The sequence below is a fragment of the Pelecanus crispus genome, chromosome 1 (genome assembly GCF_030463565.1).
Source record: "Pelecanus crispus isolate bPelCri1 chromosome 1, bPelCri1.pri, whole genome shotgun sequence".
NCBI lineage: Eukaryota > Metazoa > Chordata > Aves > Pelecaniformes > Pelecanidae > Pelecanus > Pelecanus crispus.
In genome coordinates this window covers 15,875,270-15,889,680 of record NC_134643.1, presented here as the reverse complement: position 1 = coordinate 15,889,680, position 14,411 = coordinate 15,875,270, and the positions used below count along the sequence as shown (strand labels likewise).

The 14,411-nt window shown below is 40.4% G+C and overlaps 1 protein-coding gene across 7 annotated transcripts in view; it reads left to right on the top strand.

Annotated features, from left to right (window-relative positions):
- ATXN7L1 (ataxin 7 like 1) overlaps positions 1-14,411 on the top strand; it is a 120,358-nt gene that overhangs the window by 69,086 nt on the left and 36,861 nt on the right. Inside the window, exons 1-2 of one of the 7 annotated variants that reach the window (XM_075712580.1) lie at positions 8,406-8,544; positions 8,883-8,972. The exons of 4 other annotated variants lie outside the window; for them this stretch is intronic. The gene's annotated coding sequence lies outside the window, so the exon portion shown is untranslated. Of the gene's footprint in view, positions 1-8,405; positions 8,545-8,882; positions 8,973-9,309; positions 9,335-14,411 lie in introns of those variants that run through there. 2 more of the 7 variants (XM_009490797.2, XM_075712588.1) reach the window with 2 other exon arrangements.

The following is a 14,411-nucleotide window of genomic DNA, read 5'->3' as shown; positions in this document are numbered from 1 at the left end:
TTGCTTTTGGAAGCTTTGATATGGTTCTAGACGTGTAAATTTAAATTAAAAGGCAGTGAGTACTTTCATGATACTGAATTATTCTTTAAACATATCTGATTTCTCTCAGTGTGGAGCTCTTGGAAAGACAGGGATTACCTGCAAGCTTTAAGGGCTATATAGTATCAGGTTTAATGTCAGCATTACCGCTTTACCTCTGCTATGTTGTAGTATGAATTACAGCTGAATTACTTGCTCAGTGCATGGATTACAGCCTCCCTCTATTTGTACTGTATGAACTTAGAAGGAGAAAAACTTGAAGTTCTGTATCTGCAATACATTGGGGTTTTTTAATTTTTTTACAGCTAGGAAATCTGAGTGACACTAGAAAACTTTATTAGAGTTTTCAGGGGAAAAAAGGAAATCTAGTTGTTTACCTGAAACCAGTGTCATCTGATGGAGGTAGTATCTGTTTAAATCTGTGAAATACTATGGCTATTAAATGAGCTCTGATTTCTGTAAAGCTAGAAATGTCCTGAGGTATCTGAGCAGTATTGCTTTATATTTAATTAAAATACAAAACCAGCATAGAATAATTTGTTTTAAATAGACTATGTAACAGATTTTGACAGGTAATTATGAAGAGGAGAACAGAAGTCATACAAAAGTAGTCCATATCACTACAGTATTTAATAATTTTAGTTAACCAGGAGGGGGGGGGAAGCATGTAAGATTTGTGGCATGTAAATTGGCATAAAATTATTAAAAAGAGAGCGGTCCCTGATACAGGATGAATCAAGATTGCCTGTGAAAGCGGGTTCAGCAAGCCTGTTTCAATATACTGCATCTATGAGGTTACATCTGGGGGCAGCAATACACCCTGTACTTGCAGGACGAGAGCAGCCTCTTCTAGGAAGCAGTTGCTGAAAGACTCAAGGTTATGTTATACAGCGTGCTCGGTGTCTATTCCGGCACTGTAATGGCAGCTGTGTATTAATACCAGGTTGAAGCCAAAGGTGAGCCAGGAATGTTTTGAAAGGGAGGAAGAGCAGAAACAGAAATTGCATCTCTGTTTGATCCGCGGTATGACGGCAGCCGTAACATGGCAAGGCCCAATGCAAGTCACCACGCTTTGCTCTGGGGCCTTCAGGCCATAAAAGGCCACTGTCCTTTTGTAAGTGCCATCTCTGAAGTTCTCTGAAAGTGTTTCAGAGTGTGTTGCTAATTAAGTTCCTGGCTAGAACTGATATCTTGGGGTGGGGGAAGCAGTAATGGAGTGGAAAGTTTATGTTTGTGTGATTCATGTGTACGTGCTTGATAGATACGCCGCCGATTTGCTTGGAAGTTACAGGCTGAAATTTGCTGTCACAGTAGCCCCCAGGAAGGGGAAATACCTTGAACGTCTTTCCTCAAACCTTACAGCAATTGAGACTTTCAGCAGGGCAGTGGGGTAGTGCAGTAGTTTTGCGTTTGTGGTTTTTCCCAGTTTGTTGGGACTTGGGGGGGTGGAGGGGAGTGTTGACCTAATCTTGTTACAGCAAATAAGAGGTGAAAACTTTTAAACCTTCCATTGATGTGAGTTGTTGAATGTTTAACAGTCTTTTGCTTCCAGTTGTTTACAGTAATTGAGTCCTTTGCCTTCTAGTGCTTATGCTGCTGTCCTCATTAGTATGTATTCCAAGATAAATACTGTACATGAGACCTGCAAATACCGTACAGCAGAAGATACGTTTTCCAGTTTTGTTTGCTGAATGTTACACCTTCCAAAATATGTTAGTCCCTAATACCAGTAATAAACTTCATGTCCTAAGGTAAAACAGTAAAGACAGACAGTACAAATTCTGAGACTTACGCTGCTGTCACCTTTTAGGTAGTAGGCATTTAGGGATGTGAAATGTAAGGAGAAATAATAACAACTAAAACTGCTAGAGTTCTCTGATAAGTAGTATCTATCATAGTGAATTTTGGTTTTGAACTATTGCTTTTCTTGAATTCCTTGTTTTTCAGACCTTAAGCCACCTGGAAACTCAAGGCATTTGGGACTAGGGAGAAGGAAAGGAGGGGTAATAGCTAGTAGGTTCAGGACCTGCAGATTTCCACAAGTGTTACAACAATGTTCTGGTGGGATGCGTAACCCTCTTCCTCTACCTCGTCCTACGCTCTGTGACCCTCTGTTCCTTGCTATCATTTGAAACTACTTGAGCAGTTCTCTGCTACACGTTTTGCTCTTCAGTGTAAATAAACCTTTTTCTGTCAGTATTTAGATACAGTAGGCAAATCCCAGGGGTGATAGCTCAGTCGTGGTTACTTTTGGTTCACTTGTTAGCCATTGCTGGTTAAATCTGCTGTACTGTCCAGCTACCAGTTGGCAGACTCAGCAAAAAGCTTTGGAAAGGACTTACTCTGTGATCCATTTGCCAGATACAGAGTTTAGTTCCTCCTCTGTAATCAAGCTGGAGTCAGCTGATTATAGCTGAGATTTTTCATGCCAGTATCCTGCTTGTTGTCCTTTCCCTGCCTCTCTGGTCAAGTGACTCCCATTGCTGGAAGAAAATAAACTGAATCTCAGACTCCTCCAATTTAGAAGTATCTCTTGTTATCTCTAAACAGTAGGATTTCTTTCAACTATAGCAGCATCAATTTGATGAGAGGGACAGCTTCCAGAAGAGTCTAAAGAGCATAAAGTCTCTTCTGGAGTTTGCTATCTCCTGACAGATGGAGAAAGGTTTCAGCCCTTCAGCATGAACACAGATAGTCTGATTCAGAGGAAGCAATTGGCAGGTAGGAAATAAAATACTGGATTTTTTCCATTTCCTTGCCTGTCTGCCTTTTTATTTCACTGTCAATTACACTTCTGGCATTGTGGCCAGGAAAACAGCTTCAAGCTGGATTGGTATTGTCTCTTGCTGTGTTTTTCTTACAGTTAGGAAAGCACTTGTGTTTAAAGTTTTCCCTTATTTAGAATATCTGGTTTAAATGACTTAACTGTAAATCATAGTCTCAAGTGATCTCACAGCTCAGTCCCTCTGCACGGAGGCCATCCCAGCTGTATTTGGGTTTGTTAGTGTTTGCCATGCTGGCTGGTGCCTGGCTCCTGCGCTGTCACAAGTCTCTCGTGCTTGTCTGCACCAAGCTCTCCAGCTCCCTGGCGTCCAGGCGAAGGACGCAGCCCTGACGCAGCATGGCAGGAATGCACACAGCCAGCTCGGGCTTGACGCTGTGCCTGAGTTAATAAAACTTCTTGGGACACAGAGCAAGGTGGTGGCTTCATCTGGAGTCTTTGCCATTTTCCCCAGTGCACTTGCCTTTGGAAATGCCATACAGGGGTAACTGAAGTGCCTCACTTTAGATTAAAAAAAAAGGACTTCAGTCTTATGCTGTAAAAAAGTTGTTGCATAATTTCTGGACCCACGCCGTCCCTAGAAGTATAGGAACATTTGCATCGAATTGCACCTAGGCTAATGAGCCCAGTTGGAGCTGGTTTGTTTCTGCATCTCTGGTACAGATAATCTGACCATGGATAATTGAGTGTTGACTCTATAAATAACCCACTTTGAAATCCCTGTCTTAAAATTGTTTTCTCTTCTTCCTGTTAGCTTCCAAGCTTACTCCCTCTGTAATCAGTTCTTGGCTGACCAAGGGCTACTCTCATCTCTTGACAAACAGATATACTATTCGTTCTTCCCACCTGAAGTGACATGTTACACCAAGCGTGGATGAAGCCAGGTTCTAGCACTATAAAAAACCAGTTAAGCCCTGGTAGGAAATAATCATCCTAATATATTTTACCAATGGTTTACGTAATTGACTCGGGTGGTTTAAAAACAACTGGTACATGTCAAACATTTGATACCTTGGAAAGATGTTTATTGCATGCATGTTCTCAGAGACCTCCTGTTGCATGTCTCATAGTTAAATGTCTTCAGGTAAAATTGATTCCTTTGTGTGGACTTGCTTACAAGTTGGATTTCTAATGTCTTGGTTTGTTTGCTTACTGTCCATGTTAAAACTCGCAAGAATTGTTCTGAGTTGAGCTATGCCTTGCTTTAATGAGAAGTGAATCCCCCCCCCCCCGCAATGAGCTTCTGTCAGTAATTACAGAAAGCAATTAGAGCGCCTCATAGGAAAAATATCCTGTGTCTTCAGCTGGTGAGCGTCTCCACATTTATTTTTTTCCTAAAAGTTTTTCTAAAATATAGTCTGTGTGTGCTTCTGAGAAGATGCATAGAAAGTTGGAACCACCTGCACTGGATGACAGGTTGTTCAAGGCATTGGAAGTGGTAGGGGGGAAAGCCGAATTGCACAGCTGTGCTGTCACAGCTGCACTGTCACAGCTGTGCCACGTTGTGGAGTTCATGCACCTTGGTAGGTAGTTGTAATGGAAATCATCTGTCTCTTTCCCCTGTGCCATTCCTGCCACATTAATACATGACAGAGGCAACAGGAGTGGGTGAATAAAGTTGGAATACCTTAGATTCAGATCCGCACTCTAATCGCTGTGTGGCCTTGGAAAATACCTTTCTTCACACAGCATCTGAAACACTGACCATGCTTCAACAACTTTTGAAGTCTCGGTTTGTTATTGATTATATAGTAGCTTGAAAAAACTGAGAAAAGGCCCATCTGAAAGAAATCTTTTATACAAGTAGAACAGACATTTAAAATTGTAGATATAAAACACTCTCTCCCATTCAGGGCAACGATGGGAAAGGTGTTAGTATTATGAACAGGTAAATAGTTTATCCAAAACAAGCAATTTGTAATACATGATGTTCATTACAGTGAAGAACGGTTAAGAGGCGCATTCAGAATACGAAGTAGCTGTCACTTGGACTCTCAGAAGTTGATTTGCATCTGTTTCATTCATGTGCAGTAAGATCTGAGTTTCTTCAGTTTGCACAGTTAGAAGTCACAAATGATGCAAGTTAAAGTAGAAACCGCCTTTTTAGATCTTAAGTTGTATGTAAATATAGAACTAAAGAGATTTTTAAGGGAGAGGAGCAGATAAAAACCACCCTACAAACCCACTTTTAAATTTGGGTATGTGTTTCAGTGTTGCCTGTTCAGTTTTGCTCTGTAGAAGGTTGAGACTTTGGTTTCTTGTTTGTAAGAGCTATTGTGTGTGGTGAGGGAAACATGAACAAGTGACCTCTTCAGGAATTATTTTGCGCATTCACTTTGGAGGGTGTGTTTTCGGGGGTTATCACTTGTGGGTATTCTTGCAGCATTCTAAATAATAGGTTTTATTATCTATGGCAAATAATGTGCCTGAAAGATGAGTGAGTTGATTTATCTAAAATGTCTGGAATGAGGAAATACTCTGTACTGACAGTTATGCTGCTTTTGTAGCAGGGTTTGATAGCAGCGAATTGAAATACAAGCTCATTCAATTTTCAAAACAAAACAGTGTCCTTAGTTGGGCAGATCTGTTTGGTAACCTGGATTTTCAAAAGATGTCAGAATATTCCAAGGGGATTAGTCTGATGCCTGGGAATATCCATGAGGAGCGGCAAACACAGAAAAACAAGTAAAAAATGTCATATATAAATTTTAACTTGAGTTTCCTAAAAGATAATAATAATAATAATAATAATAATAATAATAATAATGGTAGTAATAATAATAGCAATAAGGCTTGTGTGATTATACCGATTTTGTCTAAGAATTTTTAACTCTTTGCCAATTTGGCTTCAAAAATGTGAAGTTTCAGCAATCTTGTGAAAATCAGCAACTGTGAAGAGACACCTTAATGAATGTGCCCCCAGAGAACAGTATTGCATGTGGCCGTGGCACGCTTGTATTGTCAGTTGTCACACAGGGACCTACAGGCGGGGCAGAGCTTATCCTGTCTCTTTTGGGGGAGGCGAGCAAAGGACTGTGGGTGCGGGATGAAACGTGAGGGTGCTGGGGGGCGGAGGAGCTCAGGGTAACAGAGACGGATCAAATTTAGGGATCAAACCCACAGATTTTTAGAAAACCGTTTTTCATGATTTCTCTGCTTATAAAACAGCTTGTTAAGAAATACGTCGTTTCACCAGATGCTGGTTTTGGATCACAAATAACAGAGCTGAAAAAGCCAGAAGGTTTAAACAGTAGGTTATATGCAAGTCCTGCAACGCTATTATTCAGGGCTAATGTCAGTAAAGTTACCGTTTTTGTGCAAGTTTCTTCTAAGGAATGATAAAATGAGCTGGCGACGCGTTATCTTGATATTGAATAAAATCTGCCATGATACTATGCGCAAAACCAGATCAAGAACATAAGTCTCCTAAAAACAATAGCTTGTTTTCTCAGAGTCATGGTACAGCGTTGTTTTTGCCAAATCACCTCAGTAGTCCCATCTCACTCTTCTGTGGCTTATCTTTTCTTATCTCTAAAAAGAAATGTCATTATATGTGTTTGGATTAAGTAAAGAAGTAAAGAAGTATCAGTTTTCTGTAATAGTTTTATGATAGATGAGGGGAAACATCCAATGAGTTCCTAAAGCAATAATGTACATAAATTACTTTTTTTGTTATTATTTTGTAAATATCATTAACGATGGAGATAGAGATACAGTGAAGTATTTTACCTGGTAAGTATAACCAACTAAATAAAAATATGTATTGTCAGATGACCTTGAACATGAAAGATCTGCCTGAGGCCTGAGGAAGCGGGTCTGTTGCACAATACCGAGCATGAGAGGATGGTAGTACTAAATTTTCCTCTATTTGCAGCAGTGTGTCTGGAGTAAAATTACTTAAGTCGGGTGTTTGGAGGAATGAATAGGTGAGCTGCTTTTAAATTTGTATATTTAGTAGACTAGAGTGCTGTTCCTCTTGTTGCGTTTCAGTGTTAAATGTAAAAATGCTTTTTTCTTAGATCCAGAAAATAGCCAAATAAAAGATTTCTCTTCACATATAAAATCACCCACAGAATTCCGATTTGTTGGCCGCGCTTACCTTTGCTTGAAGGAAAGTACTGTTGCTTGATTGCTAGGAATATTTTAGCATTTCACCTGACACACCTGCCCTAAGTTTAGGGCTGATAATACATTTCCTTGCTCTGAGACCAAAACGGTAGAAATGCCATTACCGCTGGTCAGCGGGTGATAAGGTACCAGTGCAGGGGAACCAGTGCACCGGGATGGTGAGGGCTGTCCTTGCGGTGTAAGCACCGGGCACGAGGTATGAGCTGGTATTTACCTCAAACACTCCCAGACACATCAGGATGTCTCACTAGTTTTATGTTGGACTACCAGAGCATCTCCTTCAGTGGAACGGGAAATTTCTGTGCATAAGCTCTCCTTGCTTTCCTTTGGTAGAGCGTCACTCAAAAAAGTGTGTACCCGGGATTCACTTGCTCTGTTATTTCTTTTTTGCCTGGGGATTTTTGGCCTTGCTGAGCTGAGAAACATGTATGACTTACAGTAGAAAATTGTCATTTTTTTTCTGCAGTAGCAGTGTGTCAGGTGGCAAATACTGATTATACATGTGGAATTGTGTCATTACAAGAAGTGATAAATTCCTACTTAAATCTCCAGCTCTTTTTTTAATCAGGTTAATGCCCTAAATCATTAATATCCCCTTTTATAGCTGAAGAAACAGGCCTTGACACCAGAGTCAAATCTAGGTCTTCCAGCTCAGTGATGTGAAGACTGACATCGTCACCAGGGCAAGGTGTTCATTCTTCCATCATTTTCCTGTGTCTCTGATACATCAGTGGTACCTTGGAGCTTCATCCTTAGATCTCAAAGTCCTTGTAAAAGAAGCAGACCAGTACCCAGCAGCTTCATTTTACATTTGGTGTAATTAATCACACTATTTGAAGCATTTTTTTTGCGGTGCTGGAGTTCCTTTTGACCCTTCTTTTTTTTTTTTTTTTTTTAAGCTTTCTACCAAAGAGGAATGGAAGTGTTCTGGGAAATGCTGAGTGTGTGGTTTTTTTTGGAATTTGGCCATTTTTAAGAGATTTGACCGCTTAAGAGTAATTTGGTGATATTCTAGAGATTATTCCTCCTCTCGCTTATAATTACGCTGACAAATGCCAAGTTATCCCATAAATAGAAGATTTTTCAGGAAAACAGCAGGTTCGTCCTACTGTGTTAAACACAAACAGCCTCCTTCTTTCCTGAATCAAGAAAGAAAAAATGCAGTGTCTTCCTCTAAATATACACTTGTGTGTTTTGCTGCTTTTAATTTTGCACTTTGGTTCATTTCTGCAGTTAACTTGAGTTGTATCAACAATTATAAAAAAAAAAAAAAAAAAAAGGAAAAAAAAAACCCTACAGCCATTTTCAGCGCTTGTTGTTCTTGGCACAGGATCAGTTCTGGTGTCCAACTGGTAGGACCTGAAACTTGGTGCTTAACAAGTGCCTGTAGTCAAAACAGTTGGTGTGTGCGAGCGCTGATCTGGTATTTGCTGCGGCAGGTCATCTGCCTGATTTTTTTACCGTGTGCAGAATACCTAATCACGTTGCTGTGTTTCTCTGACGGCATCTGTGGCAATGTGAATCGTTTCGCGTTCCAAAAGTACATGTTTACAGTCGTCGTAGAATCAGATTAAGTTGGCAGCCTGCTCCTCTCTGTAAGTGGCTCAGTTTACATTTCTTCTTCTAGCAGGATGTTTTGCATAATTTTGCTGATCCTACTCACTTGTAGACTTTGTGAAATGGAGAATCGTTTTAGTGGGTTTATGTCAGAAAGCGAAGCTTGTGTTTGTTGTAAATAAACACCAGCAGAACGGTGGTTATTTTAGCACTTGATAATTTCCCAATTATGTCATTTGACCTGGAATGAAGCTTGCGATTGTCGAGCTGTGTTTTATGCCGTGGATCAGTCCGGGGGTTTGAGCTGGCAGTTTATTTCCTTTGTCAGTTTACAAGAAGTATCAAAATGAAACCGACCGTGCTGTTTCCTTTCCAGTGCGCAGCGCAAGAAGGGTGGAACGGTTTGCGGATATTATTTCCAAACTTTTTCAGCTGGACTTGGAATAGTGTTTTGTCAAAAAAGCTGGTAAAGTTATCCTTCGGTCTTGTAATGTTGTGCTGTAGTTTGCTAGCATCAAATCCAAGTTTATTTTTGCTTAACCTCACGTACTGGGTTTTGTTAGGTTTTTTCAGACTGTGGCTGCAAAATGAAAGTGCTTACAAGGTGTTTATGAAGTCTTGTTATGAACCAGCTGCCAGTTACTGCAGGATGACACATTTCTGCAAGCAGTCTGGTTGTTCAGTTTTCTGGTTGCTGGCTGTCGCTTTTCGGGCATGTGTGGTTTTTTTTCTGCTTTAGTTCTATTAGAATTAATGCCAAGTACATTTGCAAACTTTGAACTGGGATCAGTACAAGGTGGCAGGTTTCACTTACTATTTACTGAAATTGTAAGTATACATTGCTCAACTTTGCACAGTGAAGGGCTGTGCAACAAAACACCTCGGGGTATACTGTAAATAGAAAAACTGTAATTTGTGCATAGGTGGTGTATGGAGTTACCGTAAGTAACATCTTCATCAACAAGACTGTGATACGTTACTGGAACAGAATCACGTTGTGGATGAGATACTAAATTTCATTACCATCTGCTTAAATATTGTAAATGGGGAATAACAAACAGTGTTCATATTGTGTTAGGGGCAGTCAGATAACTTAGTTTATGATATTTTAAGTAAAAGGGCTATGAACTCAAGGGTTGTGATGAGTACAAGCTTAAAAGGAGTTTTATTATTCTGTAACGTTTACTAACAGCAAATAACTTTCTTACCTTTCTGGGGTTTAGCAGTTGTATTTTGTTTGGTTTTACCAAGTGTAATACCAAGCTATAATCCATAACACTGGGTCTCTGAGTTATTCGTGGGTCAACCTAAAATTGATTTTTGCTTTAGGCCTCTTGTACGCAGGAAGTCAGATTGTGCTAAATGAGAGTAATGTTTCAAAATGACTGGTGCTGACAAAGTTCTAGTGTCTCTCTTCTGACAACGTTAGAGGGATTTTTTGTTTTGCTTTGTTTTAACTACCTGCAAAAAATACTGAAAGACCAAAGGCGTATCTTTCTCTACGCACAAGCTGTATCATGACTTTTTTCCTTTGCAATCTTCTGTGTCTTACCGATGGAGAAGGCACTGAGCAAAACTGTTCACTTGATTTGGTCGATTGAGTAGCGTATGTTGGGTAAGAATGGATGTAGGTGGGATCTACTAAGAAATGTTTGTTGTTTATAGTCCATATTAGAGATATCTGCAGTTTCAGGATTATATAAAGATCTTTTTGGGTACAAAACTACCGCAGTCCACCTGGAAACATATGGTTGGTGTATTTTACTGGCAACATATGTGTCATTGTCTGCAAGGTTTGCTGTGAGCTAAGTGAATGCTTGATCTGGTGTGAGAGAGTCGAGGCAAAAATTCAAGAAGAGACTTTCTACTCAGAATGTGGTTTTGCCTCTTTTTCCCACACGCTGTGCTTGTGGCTCTGGAGCTCATGTTGCCTCTCAATTGCTTTGCTTTTTTGCTTATGATTAGAAGGAGATGTGGCGTTTCCTGCAAAACAGCTGCTAGTATTCCCTGGTGACCCGTCAGAGAGGATCCAGTGGAATTACAGAGTCAAAGGCAGACCTAGAAGACTTTGGCAGCTGCAGCAGAGGTTTTGGGGCAAGGTAGGGGGTTGCATTGTGTAGGATGCAGGAAGGAGGATTAGAAACGGAGTAGAAGGGCATGGGAGAGAAGCTCTGGAGATTCAGGGACTGTTAAGTCTCCAACAACATAAGGACTTCACATCTACAAACAATTCAGATTTGGCTGAGAAAGTTGGACTATATCCATGTTTCCATAGGACGTGGAGAATCTCCTGGAATAGTTTAAGATCGTTCGCAATGCTACTGATTTAGAGTTTGCAATGTGCATTAGGACAATATGTAGTGCTGGGCTTTCAGACTCTTGCCACTAACTAGGAAAAAATAACAGATATTGATCTGAAATTGATTCTTTAGAAAGTGCAGTTAATTCAGTGAGAGGGTGTTAAACTTTCCTCTGAGATTAATGTCATTAATACATTAACTGTTTGGCAGCAGAAGTCACATGTTGCTTGTCACTTGCTGCAGTGGCTGCGCCGAGATAGCTGAGAGGTTGCAGAAGGATTAATGCGGTAAAGAGGATTGTAACTTTGATTTGTGTTCTCTCTGCTCTTGGATTTGACAGTGACTGGTATTTAGAAACAAAACAGAATGTGTGTTGTTATTTATGTGGAGTGTAAACATTCATTTGGAAGTATTTAAATGAATCTGAATAGTTCTCTTTTGCGTTCTGAACTTGCATTCATAGCATTGCAGGCTTCTGCAGAAACTGAAATGCATGTAGAATTTAGGCTAGTATCTTATGAGTGATAACTGGTTTTCTAGTTGCAGGATTTTTTCATTTTTTAGGGGCAAAATTTTTCATTCTACTTCAGGTTCATTTATGTCTACTGACTATTGCCACTTCTGTATGTAAACAGGGACAGCCATGTCCACAGCTGTGTGTGTGTAAGTTCACCTGCCCTGCTAGATCTGATCTGTCTACACATGAACTGCAAACGAGCGTGGAAATTTTTACACAGATGGCTGGTTGTCTCCTGAATGTGTTAGTATGTGAATATCTAATTTTATAACAAATATTTGATGTGCAAATGTCTTTTATTCGCATATTAATTTATGACATAGTCTGTGTAATAGCAGATTTCTATATAGTGTAAAATATGAATAGACAAATCAGTAGAAATTTTTAAAAAGCAGATGTGACCAGGAAACTCAGTTTGATAGAGGAGCGCCGCCACGCTGGTTTAAGGAGTTGATTTTGACAGCTGACAGCCTTCTTGCTTTGCCATATCTTCCCATTATTTCTCTTTGAAACTTATTACCAGTATCTAAGGCTTATTCACTACCACATATGTAGTAAGGAATGAGGAAGTGAGAGGCAACCTAATAGTTCTTGAGAAGGAGTATATCAATATTTAGCTGTGATTTATGCCCCCACCATCGAGACTTGTCTATGAGGTTTCATGCCTTCAGCAAGTCCAGCCTCCTGCGTCCACGCTTGCCCAGCTGAAACAGTGGTTTTCTGCCCCCTTGAAGGGAGTTACTCCTCCAGCTCTCCACTGTGGCCCTACCTGCAAGGTGTTGCTGCCATCTTCTCCTGCTGACACTAAAGTGATGTTCGCTTACGTGTGTAAACGTGCAGATTTTACCTGTCTGAGCAGTGTCTGAGAACACAGACAATTGTGTGGCACTGGCTATTTACGTTCCTCCTCCTGTATGACTTTACAGTTGTCATAATTTCCATTTTGCTTCTAGGAAATTTCAAGAGAAGCCGGGTAATGCTGATAATTCTCAAATATATATCAGAGTCTGTCTAAACCATGGAAGACACTGTAGCCATGTTCTGGGAGAAGAGGGGAGGTTGAGGAGGTAAAAGGAAATGCCAGATATAGCAGTTGATTCTGATCACAAGAATGACCACCAATCTGACACACTCAGCTAATATAAGGAATCTTGTAATCTTTTCCCTCCCTATCTTTAAGTAAACATTTCTTTAAAATTGTGGGATGCACTTTACTATATTGTCATATCACAACAGTGCCTCTTCCACCATTTTCTGTGTTACAGTAAAAAATCCAAAGTTAATTGTACTGGTTTGCTCTTGGGGAATTAATAAATTGAGAAAGTTGTCTAACCAAACGTTTGGCTTGACTAAAAATCCATTGTAAAGAGACTGTTAAAAAATAACTTGCTATGGCATGTGATACTTAGATGACTTTAAAATATAATTTTAGATGGTCAGTATCTTGAATGTCTGTCCTTCCGAAGATTAATTTTAACAACAGAGTAGTGTGTTTCACTTCCAAATATATCCATATATCCATATGTCCATATCCAATATACCCATATATCCAGGGGTGATATCGAAGACACAGTTTACTAGAAGGCGGTCGGTCTCGAGAAAACCAGTAGCTGTGGTGAAGATTGGAGTACTTAATCCTGAATTTATATAATTTGTGTACGGAAATCATGTTTTTTCCCAAGTTTCACTTTATATAGGGCTTGGCTTGTTGGTTACATGGCAGTTCCTTTTCATCAGTGCTCAAGTAATTAATGGGAAAGTTGCAAATTTTTATTAAGCTAATTTAAATTGATGAAGTAGTTGCTGAGAAGGTTGGTGAATCTTGAAACAATAACTGTTACTTAATGAAATAAATACTGTGTGAATGGAACTCTGCATTTCAGAGGCAGATGCATAGCTTTACACGGTTGTTGCCACAAATGTGAGGTGAAATGAATGTAAGTTGAGTGCATCCTGCAAAGGACTTGTAAAGGCAGAGGCTGCACACTGAGGTGTGTGGCGGGGTGAAAACCGGCAAATGACAGTTGACATTTGGGCTCTGAGGGGAGCTACTTTTTGTATTTAAAAAAAATGAAGACTGTTTTGTTGTTCAGTTGCAGGAGAATCTGGAGGGAATTTCAGCATTTGTAATTAAAGCTGTGAATATGAAGATATGAAAATGCTTGATCTTTAATAGAAAATGCCTCTTTTTAGTCAGTGGAGATATAATAAAAACAGTTTGGAATAGTGTTTAATTTTTTTTTTAAGCTTTTATCTTTGTTCTTCAGGTATTCGCCTATTGCAAATTAATCATGGATGAATCCTGCTGCTGGCAAGTTTTTACTTGTGAGGATGCCAGACAAATTGTCATGTTTTGATTTTCTGTGGGAAAATTTTTCTTAGTTATCCTTGAAATATCAAACTAGTGAGCACAGGGTTGATGGTGTAAATACAAAGCCTTCCCTTGCAGCAGCAGGTCGCCGTTGCTTCCTTAACCTGCTCTTGGCTGACGGTGCGATGCTGTGCAAGCTCAGAGAGTAGCACCCACTTGGATTCTTCAAGTTAAGTGCTGAAGGCTTTAGACAAGGGAGAATTGCCGTGTGTTAAAGGAGAAACTCCAGCTTGTCCAAAGTTCTCAGTCTATAATTACATTACTCTTGCTGCATTTGATTACTGTGTCGGTGGCGGGGGTACCTGGCTGCTCCCCACTGTGGAGGCTCTCGGTGCCTGGGTGCCGGCACGCCGGAGTCAGCTGCTGCCGAGCACGGCCCTGCTGACTGGAAAATTCCTCTTCCCCCAGCCCAGCCGTGCCGCCCGTCGCCTCTGGCTGGGGAGCCCCGGGGCTGGCTCGCTGCGGGGTGAAGGGGTTGGGGAAAGGGTGTTCCCGCAAACGGGGGGACAGGACTGCTAAGGATTTGTAGCGCGTCTCGGCAAAAAACAGCTCCTGTCTTTTGTAATGTTGTGTAGTTGTGCTTAAGTTCACAGTACCGAGCCCGTTGTTTGCAGCACGCTGTGATCAGCCGGCTGGCCAAGTGCTAGCACTTCTCCGCTGGAGGAGTATATAATTTGTAAAGAATGGCCAAATACCTTCTTAAAACAATCTTTTTAT